The 6,801-nt window shown below is 51.8% G+C and overlaps 1 non-coding gene across 1 annotated transcript; it reads left to right on the top strand.

The window, feature by feature from the left end:
* Nucleotides 1–4,117: 4,117 nt before the first annotated feature.
* On the top strand, nucleotides 4,118–4,211 carry TRNAI-UAU. The gene is made up of 2 exons: nucleotides 4,118–4,155; nucleotides 4,176–4,211. It is a non-coding gene; the product is annotated as a tRNA-Ile (tRNA).
* Nucleotides 4,212–6,801: the final 2,590 nt, after the last annotated feature.

Raw genomic sequence — 6,801 nt, 5'->3', positions numbered from 1 at the left:
TACTCCTGCCCCAATAACAAAGAGACTGGGGATGCCACAGCACCTGAAATGACCGTTTGGACAAGCACTCCCATCATGCAATCTGAGGTGGGTGTAACCATGCAAACCATCCCCCAAAGGCCTTGACAACACATCACCAACAGATGGCAGGGTGGACTTCATACTGACCCTGCTTCAACTAGATTGTGGCAAAGATTCCAAAACACCGAACGTTAAAACTCACCAAACGCGGGTCAATCCATCCTCATCGTCAAATCCGCTCGTTATACTCCACACCTGAACGTAGCCCTCATATGGACAACAAGAGCTTTGCACAGAGTACAGGGAAGTGGGAGGGAAGCGTCTTTGAGTCGGCCTGTCTTGTCCGCTTCTCCCTTGCTGCTTGGGTGGAGGCGGGAAGGGAGCGCAATGTTCCCGGCTGAAGGTTTTGCGCTTGGCCTTGAGGATTAAGCCCAAGCCTCCAGCATGGCTGCTGGTGGATGGGCTTTTGCAGCACAGCCCTCACACTCTTGTAGGCAGCAGGTGAACCCACGGTGTCCAAGAGGGAGCCATCAACTTGGCAAAAGGTGGACTTCCCAGCTCCCAGCAGACCTTGAGGAACCCACGAGGAACCTTCTTTGGCATCTCTGGGGATGCATAAACCCCGCTCCTTTCCATTAACAGCTGAACTCACTGACCCATGATACCACAGAGACACCTACCAGCAGCTGGTTTGCCAGTGCCACTGCCAAGCACCCTGCAGCGCTTCCTGCCAGTGCCAGAGCTCGCAATGCACTAGCCTGGAGCCAGGGCCGCTAGATGGTGCTGAAGAAAAGCCAGCAGAGTGACACAGTGGAAGCGTGTTGTTCCCATAACACAGAGGTTGATTAATCAAAACCCTCTTCTGCCAGCACTGGGCCTCCTTCTTCTTCCACTGGGCCTTCAAGCGAGGGGGCGGCTGGCACAGCACCAAGAGTCTAACCTGTGTGGCAGGAGGTGGCTGATGCCCGCAGCCTGCTGGGGAGCTCCCAGAAGTTATTAATGGACAGAGACTCCTCAATGCCCTTAGTAACAAGGGTTTGGGGTTCACCGAGGCCGGTAAGGGGGTCACTATGTCAGTCTTATAACCCTGGGTGTCAGGTTGCTGTGCAGCTTTGATCTAGAGCTCGGATCCCAACAACTGACCAGCAGCCCACAGCCTCCCCATGGGTCTGCCTCACCTGGTTACTCCTTACAGGCTGACCTTACCCCTCTTCCAGCCCCGGATTCGCCCCCTAATCAGCCTTCTGCCGCTCAGAGCCACAGATGTGGAGGTGCTGAAGGAGGGAGGGGTGACTCTAGGGTGGGGTTCTTCTCTAAAGATGGCTGGCAGAAAGGTGGTGCTCAGCTCTGTCAAGGACCTGCCTAGTTGCCTCGCTGCCAGGGGATGCAGACGTTTCTGTAAGGTGATTAAATGGGGTATTTGGCTTCTGAGTGAATGTGACGAATGTGCACTTATGAGAGGGAATTTCCATCCTTCATCAGTTTCCCTTTAGGGCCCCAGTGGCCTAATAGATAAGGTTAATGTCATTCTTAGTCAGAGATTGTGGGTTCAAGTCCCAATTCAGGTGAAAAACTATCTTCTTCCTGTATATTGCAAGGAAACCTTGGTGTTATTTTCACAGAGGAAGCTGGGAGACATTTGAACACAAAGTCCTGGATCTTGGAAACAATCCCCCAGAAATGGCATCTTCCACTCCACAAATGCTTTCTAAACCCATCAGTAGCAAACAGTTAATACTAGTGTTTGTCTGAGAATAGAGGGAAGGGGAGTGTTTACTCCAACACCTCAATGAGCAAAACAAACAGAAAGAGCAAGACTGTCCTGGAAGAGAATGGATCTGTCTGGAGACAAAGCAGAACCTGAGAATGAGCAACGGTGTGAAAAGAAGAGATTCAAATGTGTTAGATGTTAGCTAGTGTTAGGTGGCTTATCCCTTCACCCTCCCATTCCCTGGTCCTTCTCGCATGAACAGAGAGCGACAATACCCAAAGTCCGAAGGTGCAAACAATTAAATGTTTATTGGGTTGAACTTCCAGCAAGCAATGATTCCAGTTTCCTTCCTCAGTGTCCCCGTCCCAGCTCTGACAACACAGAGCCTTGTCTGTGTCCCTGTTCCCATTTCCCCCCCTTAGCAAAACATGATGCCAATTCCCCCCTTACTTCCTGACTGACTGCAGACTTGAGTTCTGCTTAGCTATACCTTAGCCAATCATTTTACTGAAATGTAACTAACCAATCCTAACACAATTATCTAACCAGTTATGTCCCACCACCTTAATTGGTTTACACCCAACAAAATTAATTCTACAGCCGACAGAAACAAGCACAGACCCAGACAGCGATTATACAGACAAACACTAGGGGACTACAGTGCTAGAACAACACAGAAATGAGGGTGTCACACCCCTGCTATTGATAGGTGAGTTATTCCCAGACAGGACGCTACCAAATTCAGTTTTCTTTAACCATCTTTACCTGGTGGTGCTGGGCATTGTCAGGACAGGACTGTATTCCCAACAGCCCAGTAGCACCTTATTTCAGTGTGACTGGTGAGGACGTGACCGTTCGCTTCCCAGCCTATGGCTGCCCCTGCGGCGTAGCCAAAGAGCAGGGCCTCAGACTGTCCCAGTAAGAGAAGCCCTTACACTGGCAAACAGTGATTGTGATTCTGTTTTCCCTACCTCTGTGACTAGCTACATGACAATCATCTACCTGCATTGTTAACATCTAGGCCTTTCCAGACAGGCATGAAAATCCACATCCTAACAGCTGCCCCTGGGCTCCCCTTTGCCAGCTGCCTGCCATCTCCCCACTGTTCACGCTGGCAAAGCCCCGAGCCAGCCGTGTGTGCCCTGCCTTCCCCTGCCAGCGCTCGCCCTCCGCGCCATGGGGAGCTGGGGCCATTGCTGGGTTTGCTGCTTTGTGCTCATGGAAGGAGCCTGTCACATCCCTGGACATGGATCCGTTCGGTGTCCCGGCAGCTCATCATCCCACGGGGCGCCCTGGGTGCAAGGACTGTGGGCAGCACGAGGCTTCTTCTGTATATCTCTGGAGTAGCCCCTAGCCACCAGGGGCGGCTCTACAAAGTAGGCTGCCCCAAGCAGCGCGGAGCGCTGCGCCGCCCTTCCCCAGTCCCGCGGCGGGTCCCCTCTTCCCGCGGCTCCGGCTTCCTGGGGAGGGCGGCATTTGGCTCCGGTTGAGCTCCCGCCGGCATGCCTGCGGCAGGTCCACCGGAGCCCGGGACGAGCGGACCTGCCGCAGTCATGCCTGCGGGAGCTCAACCGGAGCCGCGGGAAGACGGGACCCGCCGCAGGCATGACTGCGGCAGGTCCGCTCGGCCCGGGCTCCGGTGGACCTGCCGCAGGCATGCCGGCGGGAGCTCCACCGGAGCCAAATGACGCCCTCCCCAGGATGCCGCCCCAAGCGGGCGCTTGGCCCGCTGGTGCCTAGAGCCGCCCCTGCTAGCCACTCTCCCCCCTGCCTGCACACAGCCCCTAGATACCCTCCTCCCGGCACCCTGAGCTCCCCCCTGCCTGCACACAGCCCCTAGCTACCCCTCCCTGCATTCTGAGCTACCCCCCTGCTCACACACAGCCCATAGCTACCCCTTCCCTGCACCCTGAGGTACCCCTGCCTGCACACAGCCCCTAGCTACCCCCTGCCTGCACCCTGCACTACCCCCATTTGCACACAGCCCCAGCTACCCCCTCCCTTCACCCTGAGCTCCATCCTGCTCGCACACAGGCCCTAGCTACCCCCTGCCTTCACTCTGAGCTCCACCCTGCTTGCACCCAGCCCCTAGCTATCCCCTCCCTGCACCCTGAGCTGGCTGAAAGGCTGAAAATGAGATGAGATCAGGTTAAGTCTTTCTAACATATGTCCTCAGATGGAAAAAAAGTGCCAGGAGAAGCAGGCAGTCGTAATCAGCTTTGTTATTACACAGGGAAGAACAAAAGGGTCAAATGGTGCCTGGAAGCCTTAAGAAGAATCCACCCCACCAAGTACAACACTTGTCGCTACCTGCTCTCAACGCCACTGAAAATTCTTTGAGGTCGCTCCTTGCCTTTATCAATCTAGGCACCTTTAACAACAGGTGCTCCAGTAGCACAATTGGTTAGTACACAGTACTTATAGAGCAGCGCTGAGAGGACCTATGCTGAGGTTGTGAGTTCAAGCCTCACCTGGAGCACTGGTTTTCATTAACCAAGTGGCATCACCCCCTTATTTGGCCCTGTGGAAGGTAGAATGCCAGCCCTGGGACACTGAGGGAGGGGAGGAGTCAAAAATGCCCCCTTCACTTATTACCTCCTCTCCAGAGTGCAGGTGAGAATCTACAATCCTTTCTCCCCCACCAGCCCCTGTGCCAGGATCCCTCAAGCAGAGCCTGGAGTCCTGCCCATCCTTGACCCCTGAGCCTGGGGAGGGAGAGGAGCAAGGAGCCATTGTTAGAGGGCTTTCCCTTCCCCCGCCCACTTCCCTGGTTCTTGTCACACAATCAATAAGCAGCAAAAGACCAGATGTCAGAAGCGCAGACAAAGTGATGTTTACTGGGGTTAGTTTCAAAGCAAGCAGATTCTGAAGCCCTTCACACCAGTCGGGCTTATCTCTATAGACCAACAGAGTCTGTTCCACATTGTTCCCTTCCCAGCTCTGACACCGCAGAGCCATCCCTGTTCCTGGTTCCCTATTCCTGTTCCCCGCCCCTGTTAGCAAGATTCCAATTTCTCCTTCCACTTCCTGTTTGACCCCCGTTTATACAGTAATATTCTCACCTAGAAAATATTATTGTATATATTAACCAATCATTTTACCGAAATGTGACTAACCAATCGTAACAGAATTCTCTAATCAATTATATCCCACTCCCCTAATTAACTTACACCCAGCAAAATTAATTCCCCAGCAGACAGAAACAATTAGAGGACCAGACAGATTGACAATAGAAAAGTGGGGGCCAGAAAGATAAACTCTACAGAAATGAGGGTTTCCCAACCACAACCATTGAGAAGGGATTTCTTGCCAGACTGGATGCTCTCTTAAGATCTGTTTCTTTATCTGGTGGCGATGGGTCAGGATTGTCTTCCCAACAACCCAACCCCACCTTATTTCAGTGTGACGGGATTGGGAGGTGAGGATGGGACCGTTTGCTTCCCAGCTTATGGCTGCCCCCTGCTGTTTAGCCAAAGACCTTAGCCTACGAACAAGGGCTCAGACTCTCCGAGAGAGAGAAGGCCCAGACACAGGCAGACTGGGATTTTGGTTCTTTGTTTTATACCTCTGTCACTAGCTTAGTGATAAAATACACCTAAGTTCTTAAAGTCTAGGCCTTTGCAGGCAGCCTGAATATCTCTAGGCCTCCGTATTCCGAAAAACAGGGAATGAAATGAAAACATTCCCAGGGCTCTTCCTGTGCACCTGGCTAGTGCATTGCAGTTGAAAGTGCTGTCCAGAGTGGTCACATTGAAGCACTCTCAGATAACTCCCGGAGGCCAATACCATCGAATTGCACAATGCTGTGTCTGCACAACCCCAAATTCAGTGGCTGCTCAGTAGGCCACCAAGCCTGCCTGCCTTGTTTGTGGGGGAGAGGGGGCACAACAAAAAATTGCAGTATCACTGCAGAAGAGAGATCTCCCCCTGCCATCGGTAAGGGTTGCCTCACAACCGCTGACTCCATGAGCAGGCAGGACCTAGCCAAGGAAACATGCCACTGCTCTGCCCTGTTACATTAACATTTAGTGAGCATGGCACAATGGAAGGCAGAACATGGGTGGGGGGGAGGCAGGTGACCCCATGTGCCCCCCCGCTTCACCAATTGTTGGGGATCCACAGGGCTTTGTGTTTAATTTTAGGGGACCCTGGTAAAAAGATGCTGAGAACCACTATGCGAGAGATCTATGAAGCCAGGAATGAATGGGCTAAAGTGAAGCATGAAGTGTTATTTACCCTTTCCCACCATGCCGTAAAGGTTGGGGGAGGGCGAGCCGCCTGATGAAATTCACGTGCGGAACTCCTTGCCGTGGTACGTTGTGAGGGCAAAAGGTAGAACTGGCTTCCACCGAAAATGAGAGACGTTAATAGAGACTAGGTCCTCGAGAGTTATTAGTGAAGTTAGTCAGTGATGCAATCCCATGCTTGAGGCAAGCCCTAAATCTCTGACTACACAGAGACCAGGAGTGGAAGATGAGGGTGGATCACTCCAGCTTGTCCTGTTCTGTGCACTCCACCAGAAGCTCTTGTAGTGCCCAATGTCAGAGATGGGACACTGGGCTAGATGGACCATTGGTCTGACCCACTCTGGCCTTCTTACAGGAAATCATGGGGGTGAAAGAATTAATGGCTAATGAGCTCTGCTGCGTAAGGTCATCTAGAATAACCGGACAGGCCAGTATGAATAACCTTTTTGTACCATTCAATAGTAACACAGAAAATATGGGGACTAGTTATTCTAATTCCTTCCTTTGGAAATGAAATGATGCATGAAGAAAAAAAATGAAACTCAAAATGATATCGGTAAGTTATTTTATACATTATGCAAGCCTTGCCTCAGCAACTCACTCATACCGACAACACATGACACCAAACAGCTAGGTGAATATAGATCACAAAATAGCCCCCTCCTGGAAAAACCTCATGCTAACACATCAAGCTCTAAAGATAATATAAATGCTATTTCTCTCAAAGCTCTGTTGGCCTATGGGGCTTTTTTTGTTTTCTAAGCAATTTAAGCTTCAGCCATCTAAAGAAGTTCAAGAAAAAAAATCCAACCACCAGGGTCT

The sequence above is a fragment of the Mauremys reevesii genome, linkage group 12, assembly GCF_016161935.1.
Source record: "Mauremys reevesii isolate NIE-2019 linkage group 12, ASM1616193v1, whole genome shotgun sequence".
Taxonomy (NCBI): domain Eukaryota; kingdom Metazoa; phylum Chordata; order Testudines; family Geoemydidae; genus Mauremys; species Mauremys reevesii.
The sequence above is the reverse complement of the archived record's forward strand: the minus strand, read 5'-3'. Positions and strand labels throughout refer to the sequence as shown.